This window comes from Fundulus heteroclitus, chromosome 3 (genome assembly GCF_011125445.2).
Source record: "Fundulus heteroclitus isolate FHET01 chromosome 3, MU-UCD_Fhet_4.1, whole genome shotgun sequence".
In the NCBI taxonomy this organism is placed as follows: Eukaryota; Metazoa; Chordata; class Actinopteri; order Cyprinodontiformes; family Fundulidae; genus Fundulus; species Fundulus heteroclitus.
This window is the reverse complement of record NC_046363.1, coordinates 15,460,317-15,477,228: the sequence shown is the minus strand read 5'-3', so window position 1 is coordinate 15,477,228 and position 16,912 is coordinate 15,460,317. Positions and strand designations below refer to the sequence as shown.

Genomic DNA, 16,912 nt, shown 5'->3' with positions numbered 1-16,912 from the left:
CATTCTTCTAATTGTTCTTAGTCTTCAAATTCTTTCATTTTTTTTTTAAAATTTGTCTAATTTCTTTAAGTTTTTCAAATTCTTCAAATCCCTTTAAATTCTTAATTAAATTTATTTATTTTTTTTCCCAATTCTTCAAATCTAATTTCAATGTTTTCTGCATCTTCTGCTCAATCATTCTACAGATTAGCATTCTCACTCGCTGTTACACAGGAACAGCTTTTTCTAGTTCCTCTCTCAGTTCCGCTTCAATAGATGCCATTCTCATGTCAAAAATCCTGCACCCTGTTTTTCTATTTTATGTTTTTTTTTTTTTTTCTCTAACATTTACTGATATGTACATCCCCCTTTTGGAATCAAACTAGTTTTATTCCAGAAACAACAGTAAAATGTAACGTTCTGTTTTTGTCTAGGTTTATTGTTTGGTGAAGTTAGTTCTCTCCTGCCTCTGGTTTTATTTCTTTTGTAGGTTCTATCTTGTTTTAGGTTCCTGTTTAGTCTGTTTATGGTTTTAAGTTTTCCGGTCTTTGTATTAGTCCTTATCTGTGTTCTGTGCTTTGTGTTATCCTCAGTCTTAGGTTTATTCTTCTGTCAGCATCGTTATTGCTTCCACCGTCCTATGGTTAATTAGTTCCCTCTGCTCACCTGTTTTATTTAAGCCTCACTTGCTCCTCAGTTATTTGTTGGTCCGTCACACTCACATGCCCATGCTCCTGTTCCTCCTCGGTTACTCTCTCTGTTTTGGTAAGAGCCCCGGCACCTTGATTCTGTTTTGGATTACCTGTTTCAGTTTACTCTGCCAAGTCTGTTCGCCAGTTCCCGTCCACCTTGTTTGGATGTCTGCCTTAAATCTATTTGGATCCTGTTTATGTTCACCTGTCTTCTATTAAATCCAGTTTAAAGGAATAACTGTTCTGCAGAATATCGGGTTCTGCTCCACACCCATCATTACATAAGAAGCTGTCAATAATAGTCAATTCAACTGCATAGGGTAATCTTTGGTGAAGTAAGAAGAAAAAAAATTCCTCGAATCCTGAATCCAATTCAAAATCTTATTCAACTTTATCATACCTGATATTTTCCCGAGGTCCCTCAAAGGTTGCGTGAGATCAACGTACCCACCATGTAGTTGTCACAGCAGCCATTTAGTCCCAAAACTATAATGTGTCTTCCACGCGCTGTAGTTTAGGTTTGTTAGAACGCTTTGCTTGTTATTGGGGGACACATTGGTTGTTCCTGCGGAAAATAACACAGCCCACGAAAGACACGTTCCTTGGCAAATCGGTATTTTATCTTTACTAACCTTAAATGTAACTGGAACACATGAAAGTATTCCCACCTCCGTGGACCTTCTGCTGATTAATGATGATCAGTACGTTCCCGGCCATGGTAACACTTCAAACTCATGTTTGAAATAAACTTATCAGTTACATCACAGATAACTTAAAAGGTATGAGTATATTTTAAAACAACAAACCTGCACGCTGGTAGGAGCCCAATCAGTTGCCTGAAGGGAATGTTTAACCATGCCCCTACTTCTTTGTGGTGCTCAACATGGAGAGAAAGACAAATGTGTGAAATCGTTTCATCCGACCTCATATATCGTTATAAATTGTTCAGCAGTAGCAGCTGCCAAACGCTCAGGTGCCACATACATATTCCTAGAATCACTGTCTGTGTTTTACCTTAAAGAATCATGATACCAGTCTGTGCGGTTGCTGTCGTAGAACAGAGTGACGTGTGGCAGGTCAGGTGGGAGGAAGAGCAGGAACCCAGACGTTGCATCTTCCATAGCTGGAGAGAACACCAGTTGTAGCAGGCTCTGTTCTCAGTCCTCCATAGATGCTAGCAATGCTTTCTCCCCCTCAGATCACAACGGCAGACACTGTTTCTTCTCTCAGTATCATATTCAGTGACAGTCTTAGTCCACAACTCAGAGGCCCATATGTATCTCCAGTGTCCACTAAAAGTTCATGCAGTCTTTTCCGCTGACAGCTCGGAGTCTGCAGTGCTCATGCAGCTGGCCATGCTCAGGGGTGTGTCATCAGAAGAGTTATCCCCTTGCAGGGGTACTGACCTTGAGGAGGTGAGGTCATGTCAGGACTTGGTTGCTTCATACCAGGTTGACCTGCTGGTGGGGTGAAACAGCCCACAGGCATTCAATGTCCAGGACAATCACAATTGTATGTCGATGGGTGCTTTAACATGTCCACCATATCAGCTCCAAACACTCATCCATCACGCCCTGGGTTCAATACTCGACGCCACACTGACCACCAAGCCATCTGCTTCCACGTTCAGCAACCAACAGACCTGTAAATAAATAAAGAATAGAGAAAAGGAGGCAATAGGCAAGCCTCCTCCTTGGAGTTAATTAAACTGAGGTGACACCTTCAGGGTTGAAGATCCAACTGCTGAAACATCACATGTTCACTTTTCATTTTACTCACTTTCTGTTCTGTTCCTTGTAATTGCAATTTAAATAATAGATCTTGTAATACTTTTTTTATTATTATTTACTCTTTCTCTCCCCATCCTGAGCCACATTGGAAAATGATGTACCAAATGTTTTGTCCCAGCGAGCATAATCACAATCAGCTGTAATGCTGAAAAGGGCAAACCCTTTAAAACCATTTTTCTGAATAATTCACCGCTGTTGTGTGCCCCAGTCAAATTAAGAACCACTGCTGGGGTATTAAGGGAGAATGTTTTATAACTCCATCTTCCAAGTAAGAAATTAGTAAAGAAAACAAAGTTACATCTGGCATGTGGAACGTTCAAGCATCATTTTCAATATAATTTGCAGCAGAAGAGGGCACACAACCATGTGTACCTTTAGTCAAATTATCTAATTTAGAGAACGTGTTTACATAAAAAAAAAAATCCTTTGGGATCTGCCCTTTAATTTTTCCAAATCCTTTTTGTTCCTGTTGATTTCTGTCCCTCTGCAAAGTTTAACTTCTGTAGTAAAACGATTTAAACCAGTAACATTCTTCATAAATTCTTAAACATCAGCAACTCCATCTGAGGATAACTGTAAAACTGATGCATGACTAGACGTAGGGCTGATAAAATCTGTCTAATCAACCGGGTTGTACTTTTACCAAACAGCTTTAAGTTCCATTTTAACTTTTAACTTTTGTTTCTGCTAACTGGTGATTCCTAGACCTACAATTAGCAGCAGTTGTTAGTGAGCTAATTCCTGCTTTCCTTAGATCAACCAGATTTAAGTCTAGTGTATTATATTCAAACTAGGGCTCTCAAACTATTAAAATTTTAATTTCAATTAATCTCGTATTCTATCTTTTTATTTCTAAAAGTATAAAAGCTCATTTGGGAATTTTAATATGCACTTTTGCAATAAACCACACTAGTTAAAATTATGCTTATACAAAAACTTTTTTTTTTTTTTTTTTAGGTACTTTTCAGAATTGGAATGACAACATTCTGGTGCCATAAAATGATGGACTATAGCCAATAATGAGCTAAATCACAAATTATTACGCCCTGATGTTTACACAATGTATAAACAAATGTGTGAATAAATAAATATTTCATGCTGAAATATTTTTTAACTCCTAAACACAGATATAAGTTTTATTTTTCATTTATTATTTACTCTCTTTATCAAACACATATTCCTGAGCGGTCCCTTAGTTTATCAAATGCAGAGACAGCAAGTCTGTCCCTAAAGGGGAGGGCTGCTCCCTGAGCAGCAGGCGGAACATACCAACTATCAGTGACCAATCCTCGGCTGTTTTCAGCGAAGTTGGGCTGTAGGTGTAGTAACAGATGACAAGTATGGTTGATGAGTGTTTCTAATGTGTTGTTCCTGGGGGTGTCACCAGGAACCGTTAACTCTCCGCCCAACACATTCAGATGTTTTCATCATGGTCAGTTTTGTTTATCATATCTATTGTCCTGCTTTAGGTCAAACTGTCCCCCCGAGGTTTGCCTCAGCTCAGTGTAAAAAGTCTCCCCTACACATAAACCATCCAGCTCCACTTCTCCCCTATAATCTCCCCATATGCTGTTTGCCAAGTTAATAAAGTTATAACATTACAATCTAAAAAAGACCCTACTCTATTATTTTTACAGCTGTCATGCAATCCATTGTCAAATACAAGCTTTGTGCATTAATAGTGTAACTGAATACTTTCCCCACGGCTCTGGTTAACTGTAGGCTACTCCATAATTAGGCACCCAAAAACCTTTATCCCCAGTTTCAATCATTTGTAACAAGCCTGAGATATATTTATTTAAGTCATGTTAATATCTACGTGTTTAAATTTAATTTGGGCTGGACAAACTTTTATATTATTAATTCTTAAGTCTTTTTCTCTTACAACCGTTTAGTTAAACCTTTCTGTTTAATGGAAGTTTCCAAAGTGCATTTGTTTTGAATGCTGCAGACATTCAGCGCAAATAAACACTTTTTGAAACCATGGTTTTCTAGGATTTTAATCTGGATTATTTTCCAAAGACGAACAGAGCTTTCACACCAATAACACATACAACAAGACAATTAGACGAACAAAACACACACACGTGTCTTTCCCTTTAACAGTATTTTTCACAGATCATGTTTGAAAAGTTTAGATTGCCGAAATATATTTTGCCGAAATATTATGCTTATTGGCCAACGCGCCTCTGTCACTTCTCGGGGAGGTTTAGTTGGTAAAATTGCCCCGCACCGCCGTAACCGCTCAATTTACCGGCTGTCCGACGCCGCGCCTCCGCAGAAACAAGGTTCAACATCTCGCCACTCGCCTGTCATCATTTATCTCATTACGTTTCACGTTTTTTTTAGTCATTTTCCCCCACTAGCCGAGATAATCATCTATTCGGTCCGTTACTAAAATGTTTCCCCCGCGAAACGCTGCGCTTTTGTTTGTTTTGTTTTGTTTGTTTTTTGCCTCGACTAACTGCTGGTTGCACTCAGAACGCTTTGCTGCGCCAAAAAAGCCACAAAAAACATCGATCTGTCATCCCATTGATATCCATGCTGCACAATTCTATTTATTTTCACTAATATCCTGATCAAATGCACCGTAAACCTCTTACGCTTCAGTTGCTATTCTCAGCTCTGTCATACGCACAAATCTACACACACAGACTTACACACAAAAACCCATTTGCGCACAGACATCAATCTCCGCGGATCCAAGCAGTCTCTCCCCCACTCACTCAAACAAAATGATCTCATTTCCACAGACACAATATGTTGTACAAGACAGACAGACAGCTTGCGCGTAGTGTTCTGCGAGACGTCTCTCTCTCTTTTTTTTTTTTCATATGAAAACTCCTTGTTCTAAAAAACTCCCAGTGTTGCTCTGTATTTACCTTTTAGATTTCCCGATTTATTAAAGATAGCTTCCTGGAATTTTAGCTATTTTCTGTTTGTTAAGTCACCTCTTAAACCTGAATTGTATTATTTTACCCATGTAGCTAAATGTTAAATTTGATCAGAGTGGGTCCTGCTGTTTAATATTATGGCTCATGCAAACCCGCAGCAAATGGGGATCGCTCGCGTTTTGGCGTTCTCCCCCAGTCAAGCACTCAACATTCAAACTGTTTTTTTTTTTTTGTTTTTTTTTTTAACAAAAGTCTGTCATAGCTGATTGTGTGTTCAGCCAACAGCTCATTCATTTTATCTTTATCTTTATTCCCTGTCCGATTCTCGCTGGGTGTGTGTGTGTCCAGCTCACGGCTCATAAACCGGTCTCCCTGTTTCTACGTCAGGTCACGGTTTGTTTAAAAAAAAAAGATTTAAAGCTCACAGGACTTTTTCTTGTTGTGTTATCCGCACAACTTATATTTTACTCTGTTCTTAGTTCTGTAATGTTATATCAGAACTTTATTTCGTCTGTAATCGGAGCTTCACAGAGTCACTCTGTTATCTCCGCATCCATTCAATGTGTATTGCCTGATCTCGCTCAACCTTTTATGTAGAATTCGAGATTTCTCAACTTCTCGGGCCTCTAACCCAGCAAAAAGACGGTTCCCCGTCGAGAACCGCAGTGAGCCGCCACGCTCGAGAAACACCTTTAGATTTCCGAACTCACAGGTCTTCCTCTATTTCTGTTATTTTATGTCAGAACTATTTTTGCCTGGTCTTGTTCTCTTTTCTTTTCTCTCTTTTTTTTTTCAAAATTCTCAATACATTTCTGAACCACACTTTTTCAGTACTGCTCCAAGGCACTCCAAAGCATTAATTTAGCAGATTTAGTTCTACTGAGACTTGGGACACTTAATTTAGACTATTTTTCTAAGCCGAAAATGCAGATTCAGGTTCTGCCTACCTTGTTTTGTTGTGGCCAGCCAGTGTCCCTCGTCCTTTCGATCCAATCTGAAGTCCAATCTGCCTGTCACCCCGAATCCCGGACCGAGCCCCCAAATGTTGAAGCCGTCTGCTTCCCCGGGTTCGTTAATTCGTTGTGCAGGACTTTAAAATAATAACTCAGCCATGGACGCAGAATTTCAGTTTCACCTTTGCAAAGGGGAGAGATGATACACCTGCCGATTCCGGGCAACAACTCTCGCTCTCTCTCCCGCTCAGGCTAGTTTTATTAAAGTTAGAACACAGATTATACAAAGTCACACAATGAATGACGCACACATCCTATCGCTATCTTACTCCCTAATAACTATCTTCCCTCATTATTTTCTCCAGCTGCATGTGAACTGGAGTTTCTGTTCTTTCCCACTGCCTCGGACTGGCCTTGAAAGTTTTCCTGATACTCATACACTGAACCTATTCACATTCTCTTCTTCTGGTAAACAGACAGGCCTCAAAGCAAATATATTGCACAATAAAAGCATGTTATACCTTCATAAATGTGTACTAAAAATGAATCAAAGTTAATACATTCCACACATTGCATTCTGCTATACCTACAAGGTACAGTGGCTACAACCCCTCAGTTCCAAACTCCAGAGCACAGAGACGGTTCACGCTCACCGTGGGTCTGTATGTGAGGGTACTGCTCACACCCTTGCAGTGCTCAGCCGAGCGTCCCGTCAGTTTCCTAAATTGCTTTTTGCAGAGATTTATTTTATTTTTAGTTTTTTTTAAGGGCGTGGGTCTAACATCGGATTGTCAATCCAAAGCCTCAGAGGAGTTTTGACATGGAGCACAGTATGAGGTTGTCATCCGATGTTTACAACAGCAATACAGTTTATTTTTTAACAAGTTATTTTAATGTGGACAACATTTGTGCTTTTACCTCTGATTTACACATTTATTAAACTCCTCTTGGAATTTTCTTTCACAGTTTATTTGCTTTTACCCCGTGGTTGCCATTTCACCATAAAACAATCCATCAGCTGACCCATTTTTAATACACATTAACATTCATGAGGTGCTTTGCATTGACCATTTATGGTATAATCTGGGCATGTAGAGGGCATAACATGGTACCTGGTACAGAAACATTCAAGTGCAGCTGTGCTCTATAAAGGAAATTTGTGTGCTCGTGCGCATGTACATAGTTTTATAAATCAGATGGTTTTTGGCAAACGTCATTTTCTTTTTATTGGTGTATGTATACTTGTAGTATGGATTATATGCAAAGTTTTATAAACGAGACCCCTGGACTTTTAAGAAAAGACTCAAGACTGGTCTTGGACAGAAAAAAGACTTTTGAACTTCTGTGAGTACTGGGACCACTGAACAACTCAACTTTATGAATATAGTACTTGAAAACACAACTCTGTTGGTCAGAGGGCTTTAAATATGCTGAGAAGCTGCTTCTTTAGGCTTTTCCTTTTCCTGGAATGTCACAGCAAATCATCTAACCCATCTTCTATATTGTCACACCAACTACCTTCAAGTCCTCTTTCACTCAATCCATAAATCTCCTCTTTAGTCTTATTCTAGGCCCTGCCTGGTAGTTCCGGCCTCAGTGTTATTTTACCAGTGTACTCACTATCCCTTCTCTGTACACGTCCAAACCATCTCAGTCTGGCCTTTATCACCAAAACATTTAACATGAGCTGTCCCTCTGATTTATTCATTCCTAATCCTATTCATCCTCGTCACCCCCAAAAAGAACCTCAACAACTTCATCTGTGCTCTGCCTCCTGTCTCTTCCTCAGTGCCACTCTCTAAGCCATAAATCACTGGTCTCACCACCATCTTGTCGCTGATACTCTTATCACAAAACACACGTGACACTTTTCTCCACCAGTTCTAACCTGCTTGGATAAATTTCTTCACCTCTTGTCTACACTCACCATTGCTCTGGACTGTTAACCCTAAATTCTTCAAATCCTCCACCTTCTATTATTTCTGCTCTGGGACCTCACTGCTCCACTTAGGTCCCTCATATTCACTCACACATTCAGTCTTGCTGCAGCTAACATTGATTCCTCTCCATTCCAGGTCAAACCTGCATCCCTCTAAATGTTCCTGACTCTGTTCCCTGCTGTCATCACAGATCACAATGTCATCTGCAAACACCATAGTCCATGGAGATTTCTGTCTAACCTCGTCTGTCAATTGTCCATCACCACAGGAAACAAGGAGAGGTTCAGAGCTTATCATTGATGCAGTCCCACTTCCACCTTGGACTCCTCTGTAACACCTACAGCACACCTCAACACTGTCTTAAAGCTATCATACATATCCTCCATCACTTGTCTTCCACTCAAGACTTGCTCATACTTTATCACAGCTTCTCTCTCTGTACCCTGTCATATGATTTCTCTACATCTTTAAAAATAACAATGTTCCACTTTGCCCTTCTCCAACATCCTCAAAGCATACTGTATACTGTATCTTTGGTACTTTTCATTGGCAAGAAACCATACTGCTGCTTACAGATGCTCCCTTCTGACCTCACTATCTTCTATTCCATTAAATTGTATTTATATAGCACCAACACATGTCATCTCAAGGAAGTTTACAAAGTCAAATCCAGCAGATTTCATCGAGTCTGGACAAGCAGCATTCACTCCACATGAAAGAGCTTAGATACAGTCGTCTGTATTGCAGATGCTTTGCAGCAATCCCTCATACTGTGCAAGCATCAAGCGACAGTGGAGAGGAAAACTTCGAGGAAACTTTGATCACCCGTATGGGGGTGATGATTGACCGGAATTAATCCTATAGCTGTACAATAGGTTTTTGAGAGTTGGAACCTAAGGCCCCCTCCTCTGTTTAAGGTTGTTTTTTCTCTCTTAACGTAGATGGCTTCCTTCACACCCCTTTCAAACCATCTGTCTTCCTTGTCTAAATGTGAACATTTTGGTCTTCAAAAGAGTGTCCTTTGTCCTTAAGGTGTAGGTGGACAGCAGAGTCTTGTCCTGAGGAGGTAGCTCTCCTGCGTTTATTCTTCTCACCATTATGTTCTGCAGTGGGTCTTTTGGATTTTCTTGCTGATTTGACAAAAGCCCAGTTAGGGTACCCACAGGTTTGAAGGGCATCTTTGATGTGTATCTGTTCCTTGTGCTTACCTTCTGTTTTAGTAGGGACATGCTCAGCCCAGTGTTGTAAGGTTCTGATTATCGAAAGTTTGTGCTCCAGTGGGTGGTGTGAGTCAAAAAGAAGATATTGGTCTGTGTGAGTGGGTTTCCTATATACTTCCATGTTTATGTCGGTGGACAACAACATCAAGTTTACCAGAGAGGATACCAACGACAACAAGCTACCTTTTCTTGACTGTTTGGTGAACATGGAAAGAGATGGAAACCTCTTTCATTAATTTTATTCCTCTGAAGTTGGCACGAATCTGCACATCTTCCTTGTTCCACCATCACACTTCTCAATTCCTCAGGCATTTTCTCACGCTATATGATATAGCTGAACAGCCAAGTCAAAAACTCTACTGCTATCTCTCTTAGACTCTTCCATACATCCACAGGTATATCATCAGGACTAAGCCTTTCCACTCTTGATTCTTTTCAATGCCTTCCAGACTTCTGGATGTGGTCAATTCTTAACAATATTAACTGTTGCTACTTCCTGATCTACAAAGGTCACATCTTTTGCTCTTCGTTATCTCTCATTTCCTCATTCAGCAAATCTTAAAAGTCCTCAATCCATCTTCCTAAGACACTGTTGGTGTATTTCTATCTCAATACTTAATCACTCTAACCTGCTACACATCTTCTTGTGTCTTTGCCTGACCAACCTGTATAAATTACTGTATATTCTCGCTCCTTATGCTGTGTTCACATCAAACTCATTTTGAGCATCAAAAAGGCATCCAATGCCTCAACTTGGAAGCTTGTGCACATACGCGCTGTCTAGAGTATGGACACTCTGATGGCACATCTGGCAAAGTGTGGACAGATGCGTTTGACGGCAGTTGGGAGGAGCTACCCTATTCTTTTCTTTGTACAATGGTGGATAAAAAAGAGAGAGTGGCTTGGCTTTATTCGCTGACAAAGCTAGATAACTTCATCGGACTGCCCTTCACTGTGTCTGGATTCACCAGATAATTCAGAGGCATTCTGAGTTTGGTGAGTTTCACTACCTACTGCAGGACCTGCATGTTGACAAGGGTTGCTTACACCGCTATTTGCGTCTCACGCGAGCCCAGTTTGACAACCTGCTGACCTGCATCGGTGTCTGCATCTCCTGCCAAGGCACCAAATGCAGGCTCCCCATTTCAGCTGAAGAGCATCTGTCCATCTGTCCCAGGTTAGTGGGAATCATTCAGGAGGCTTAATATTAACATTTATCAGTGGTAAGTAGTAAAAATATTTTTCACATCAGAAAATATGCCACTGGGTCACGTAGTCTCTTTGATTGGTTGATGTTCCACGTCAAGCTGCAAAAGTTGAGATTTTCTAACTCTAGCGCCAGCTGCACTAAAGACACTTAACGCGTAACAAGCCAAATACACAGCACAAAACATACAGAAAGCTTCAACACACACAGCGCAAGATGCACGTGGCACGCTACGAGACATCTCAAAGTTCCTCGAGTTGCGTCCACCATAGACTTTGCATGTAAACCAAATGCTAAAGTAAAGTTGCTACTGCAGATACTTTATCTGTTGTGTATCAATTTAGGTATAGTGAAACATTTTTTTCTCAAGAGCGCAAGCGCACTGCTCTAACCACTAGGCCAACACTCAACCGATTTATGTTATAAATCAAAAATCTCAAGTAGATAATTTGTTATGTTGAAGTTATCGATTAGTCTCTCTTCTGCTGTTGGATGTTTTGCTTTACATACTCAGCAACAAGTGAATACTTAAATCATAAGTTCACCAAAATGGCTCCATTCCCACTCCAAATTAGTTTAGTATCAAAGCCCACTTGACCAATTAAAGCATCAGCTACAAACAGTAAAACAACTACAAACAGAATATAACAACACAATACAAAAGCAATATTAATCTTGCTTCCTTAGGTAGAGATGACTACCTAATCACAACATTTATACAAACCAGATTATAGAGGATCAACAGTTTTGGTCTAGGGGTATGATTCTCGCTTGGGGTGCGAGAGGTCCCGGGTTCAGCTCCCGGACGAGCCCCCACAAATGTTACGTCCACCAGGCTCGTTTGGTGGGATAACATTACAAGGAGACCACACAAGGATTTTCTGGTTAAATTAAAACAGAATTTTATTAAATTATACTAAATAAAACAAAAAACAAAGAGAGAATACCTGAAATAAGAAACCATAACTTACCAGAAATAAGCAAATGCAAAACAAACCTAAGAAAACCCAACCATGAGACAATCTACAAACCAAACCAAACCAAACCAAACCAAACCAAACCAAACCAAACCAAACCAAACGGGGATCTGAGGAGGGAGAGCAGGAAGAGAGCCTCTCCTCTGCTGCAAGCATAGCAGCTTTAAAGCAGCAGCGCACTAATCAGGGAAATGCATCCCACCTGCAGAAGGCCTGTCTCTCAAACCCTAAAAGGAAAATGAGGCCAGGACTGACTGCAGCCGTAACAGTTACGAAGACAGAACAGCTACAAGTGTACAAACTGACTTTGACATGACAACTATATTATGATTCATCTTTTGTAAAAAAAAACAAAAAAAAACAAAACAAAACAAAAAATCAAACTGTTTTGCATATTCTTGAAAAAAGTATTAAAATTTTTTATGTGATTGGTAATTAGAGAGTGAAATAAACATATATTGTTTTAATATGCGTGTGTTATTTTCCAAAGCCTCTGGCGACTTCTCCAGACATTTATGATGAACAGAAATGACCTCAGGATCTGGCCTGACCTCTGTAAAGCTGCTGGATCAATTGCATCTTTGCTTCAGCCCCCCTCCTTCCTTTCTGCTGCACTGCCTTTGGAAACTAGAAGTGCTTGGGGCTACACAGACGTCCTGACCGCCAGTCTCTCTTTAAATTGCGTTAAAGTGTATGCATGTGTGTGTGTGTGTGTGTGTGTGTGTGTTCATGAGTATATGTGTGTCTGGGCACCCAAGTGTACCCTTGACCACCTTGCTCTGTAATCACCACACACATCTGCCACCTGCCTTCTCTTTCTGCCCCCCTCCTACGCTATTACTTGTATGATCTCAACAGAGGATCCTAATGTCTCCAGCCATGATTAATCTGATAAATAATAAATATATCAATCTAGGCTCTCGACAAGGACTAATTCTAACCAGCAGGAAGGCACAAGCCCCCTTTAACTGCTGGCTGCAACTGCCAAATTAATTATTTAGTGATTAATTCTTTAGGAAATGGGAAAGTTTTGATTAATACTGCCCAGGCATCTGTCTTCAGATGTTTGATGGATGTCAGAAAATTTTACCCTTGCTGTCTCTCCTCGGGATTTCATGTGCACACACAAAAAATGCACATGTAATACACATACATATACACACTGTTTACACACACTGCCCATCACACACATTCGGGGTAAAAAAAAGAGATGTTTTAGTTCTTATGAACGAAGCCAGAGGCTACTGTCACTGAGATCAAATGCTGAATATCTCACTATAAATTACAGCTGGATCTCTGATGCCCTTATCTTTGAACCTTGAACATGTCAGCTTTGGATAACACCCACACACATAGCACCCCTGTATATGTGCATGTGCACATTTGAGAGAGTTTCTGACCCTATTTACTAATGGAAACCTCTAAGGCCCCCTGAGTTGCTATTCATTTTTAATGAAACTAAATTGTCATTTCGCTGTGCTGTTTGCTCTTCAAAGGAAAAAAAATATTGTTAGATCAAACACAAATGTAGTAAATTGTATATTGACACAATAAGAACTGAAAATAAAATTGTAGAACACAAAGAAGGTTGGGAATCTGTTCTGGATGTCAAAGATGGGACAATAGCTGTTCCACTCATTTATTTATTTCTATATAATTTTAAAATGTAATTCAAGCAGGCAGCCAATACCCTGTGGGCACAATAATAGCTGACCTGTTATTTTCCATATATTTTGAACACCAAGTAGCGCAACTGTTTAGTAAAAGCTAAATGATGCATGGTATTTAGCAATATTTGTATTTTGCTCAACACTTTCACAGCAAAATACATTTTTGTACCAATTCTTCTAAGCAAAAACCCACATACTCCTGCAGAATCGATGGAGTCCATCTGTATATGTACAGTTTTAAGACTTACCATATATGTATTATTGTAAATTGAATGTGCACTTTTACTTATCAGTTTTACCAATGAATTTGTATAAATTTTAGCCATCGTATTGTAGCTGTGCTTGCATGTATTGTGGAGTTGTCATGCTAATAGGGGAACCTCTGCAGCATTTTTAAATCGTTTGCACCCTCTAACACGTTTTAGCAGGCTGCTACCACTGTGTTTTACAATAAAGATAGTTCAGGGTGACGTGCAGGAGTTGTTTTTTTTTGTTGTAACATTTTGTTTAAAAAGCAAAAAGGCTAACGTTGGTTTCCTTTCAATCAGAGCACCTTCTTCCACACAATCAATGTGCCCCCAAATGTTTGTGGCAAACTGCAAACAGAATTTGTCATGGTCATGATTTACAGTTGTCGAGGACTACAAACACAGCAAAGGCACCACAGAGCATATCATAAGGGTAAGTAACTTTTATGAAGAGAACATAGACAGAACTTAGGTAAGATTACAGACCAGATAAACCAACAGGTTACCTAGGAGTTAACTAAGGATCCAGTGAAGACTGAACAGAAACCAGGAACTTAAATATGCTGGGCAATAATCATCTGGATAACAAACAGGTGTGAATAATGAACAGAAATGCATGCAGCAGGGAAGGAAAGTAGGGTGGGAAACGAGAAGGGCATGGATCCCGATCCACACTCCATTTCAGTTGGTGGCGGTAATGCACCAAAAGTTGTTTGCCAACCGCCATAAAACACAAGAAGAAGAAGAAGAAGAAGAAAAAGAAGAGAAGGGCATGAAACACAGGTAAACTATACACTTTCATTTGGAACTTCAGAATGTTTGTTTTCATGTTTAATTGTTTTGTTTGAACATAATAAATTAAATTTCATTTAAAAAAAAAATATATATATAAACCAAACACTAACTGAAAGATGCACAATCCAAGAAACCTAAAAACTAATAAATAACCAAACATCTTAGGATTGTGACATTCGTGGCTTTCTTTCAAAAAAGGTTTTCATCTTGGAGTTCTATTTTAGAATGTTCTGTCTGTATGAAATAGCTGCAGAAAATTCTGAATACCAATAAAATGCTGATTTTAGAACTGTCAAAAAAATGCATGTTGCACTATTGTAGTTATTAAACATTTTCCTGGCACACTGCTCTGAACTGCATCATGTTAAGTAAGTTAGCCAACATACCTCTTGAAAAGCAGAGCCTGGTAATGAATCATCTGTTGCAGAACTCAAGTCTTTTTGAATATTGCCATATCTTGAACCTCGTATCTTGTCTTATTGATGTCAATGGTTAGATACATAAGTTAAAATACGTTACTGAAATGCAAATTGTTCTTTTGAACGTAACATTTTTCACATATTAAACAGTTAAACTGTTTAAAAATGATTTTGTTGTACATGAACAAAAAATATTGGAAAATATATGGTTAAAAATATTCTTAATGAGATTTAATTAAAGTTTTTATTCCTAAAGGGCAAAGGTCTCTTTTACTCTTTGCTAAAAATCAACCTGCCCTCAGGGTGAGAGGAATATACCTGACTTTAATAGGGCCAACAACCTGACAAATGTCTTCCATATCCTTAAGAATACATTCTCACAGAGACAAATGCACAGCAAGAGATATATAGATATATGAACTCATATTGTCAGCAAAGACCCATACACAATTGAAAACAGGCACAACAAGCCAGATTGAATGTTTTTTTTTTTTTTTTTTTTGGTTGCAAAGATAGGAAGTCTGCGACTCGCCATCAGAATGACATACTGCATTGTCCGACCAAGCTTTTGGTGGTTGTAACAAGCATCAGGACATTAAGGCAAACAAAAGCAGGATTGGGAGTGTCATCAATCAATCAACTGACAGTTGACTTCAGTTTGTTTGTCCTGCACTCTGCATAATACGTGATTGGATCTCAGCTAATTAGATATTGGGTAATCAATCATTGCCAACAAGGCACTTGGCTGGCTGAGGGGAACTCTCCCTTTGCGTGTTCTTGTTGTCATGAAATAAATTAGAAATAAAAATTATTTAGTGCCAGCCAAAAGGTAATTCCCTCTAGTGAGCTTTCTACCCGCTGGCTTTGTGCAAAAGAGACACATGGTGAGAACGGAGGAGGGTGGTGAGGGGACATTCATGTCACAACCAATTACTGAAATATTCAGTTGAGGAATTTACATAATAAATGATGCTATCAAATATTAATATATTTGCTTAGAAGGATGTTTTACTCAGCATAAACACGTATTTAGCAATGTTTCCACAATGAAACAAGCCATTTTCTTATATGAAACAACACTAACACAAATTACACATCCACACTTTCAATCTGATGCTACTAAAACAAACATATGACAAATATATGTATTTGGATTGGTGAAAGTCCAAAGGCCCTTGTGTACCAGTATTAAATCACACACACACACACACACACATATATATATATATATATATATATATATATATATATATATATATATATATATATATATATATATATATAATTACCATAATGAAAGTACTTTTTTTTTCGTCAATTTTAGGTTACCTCAAAACCTACATTAGTTATTTATTCTCTGCATAACACTGATAACAAGCCAGACAGAGACAGATGGTATATCAAATGGTCCCATTATTCTCATTTTTAAATCAAATTTGAAACTGTTGAGAGCTAACTGTGCCAAAATCCCCAAACAGTTGTTGTAGTGTCACAGATTATCGCCACTTCCCTTTCTTTTCTGTCAAAATACCTCCCGCATGGTTTTCATTCAACACAATTCTGAAGATATAATATTTGCTTTTCTTACCTTTCACTGTTTTGTCACTGTCTGGTACTTGCTAAGGTATGCGCAATACAAGTCTCCAGCAGCACTATGAAGAGACAGAACATGAAGTTGAGGGAATTATGAGGTGCAGCAAGGAATTAAAGTTGTAGAAGGAAAGGAAGATTTGACAGAAAAGTACAAGCAAAGGAACAAAGAAACAGTAGCAAAAAAATGTGCAAAATGAGTGATGGCAAGACTGTTGTTTGAGACAGAGGAAACGCGTATTTATTTGTTTTGTATTCATTTCTACGTGAACCCAGACTGTAAGTAAGCAAAGCAGCCAGCTGGGCCATCATCTCTCAGCAGTGTGTCGGAGCCTGTCACCGGTCCTGCCACCGAGACAGCTACAAGTTTACAACAGCTGCCGACTAATGTTTGATCAGTGATAAAATATGCCGGGGTGACAACACCATGCTGTCCATGCATTTGTGGGGGCCTCCTGCATTAAAGATTTAGTGGCTGGCAAGTAAAGAAGGTCCTGATGGTCCCTGCACTACCTCTGCTGCTCGCCATCCTCTTTCT

The 16,912-nt window shown here is 39.2% G+C and overlaps 1 long non-coding RNA gene across 1 annotated transcript; it reads right to left on the bottom strand.

Moving 5' to 3' along the window:
* Positions 1–319: 319 nt before the first annotated feature.
* On the bottom strand, positions 320–4,873 carry LOC118560047. Its single transcript, XR_004929037.1, has 2 exons — positions 4,716–4,873; positions 320–2,313 (listed from the first exon to the last, which is right to left on the bottom strand). It is a non-coding gene; the product is annotated as an uncharacterized LOC118560047 (long non-coding RNA).
* Positions 4,874–16,912: the final 12,039 nt, after the last annotated feature.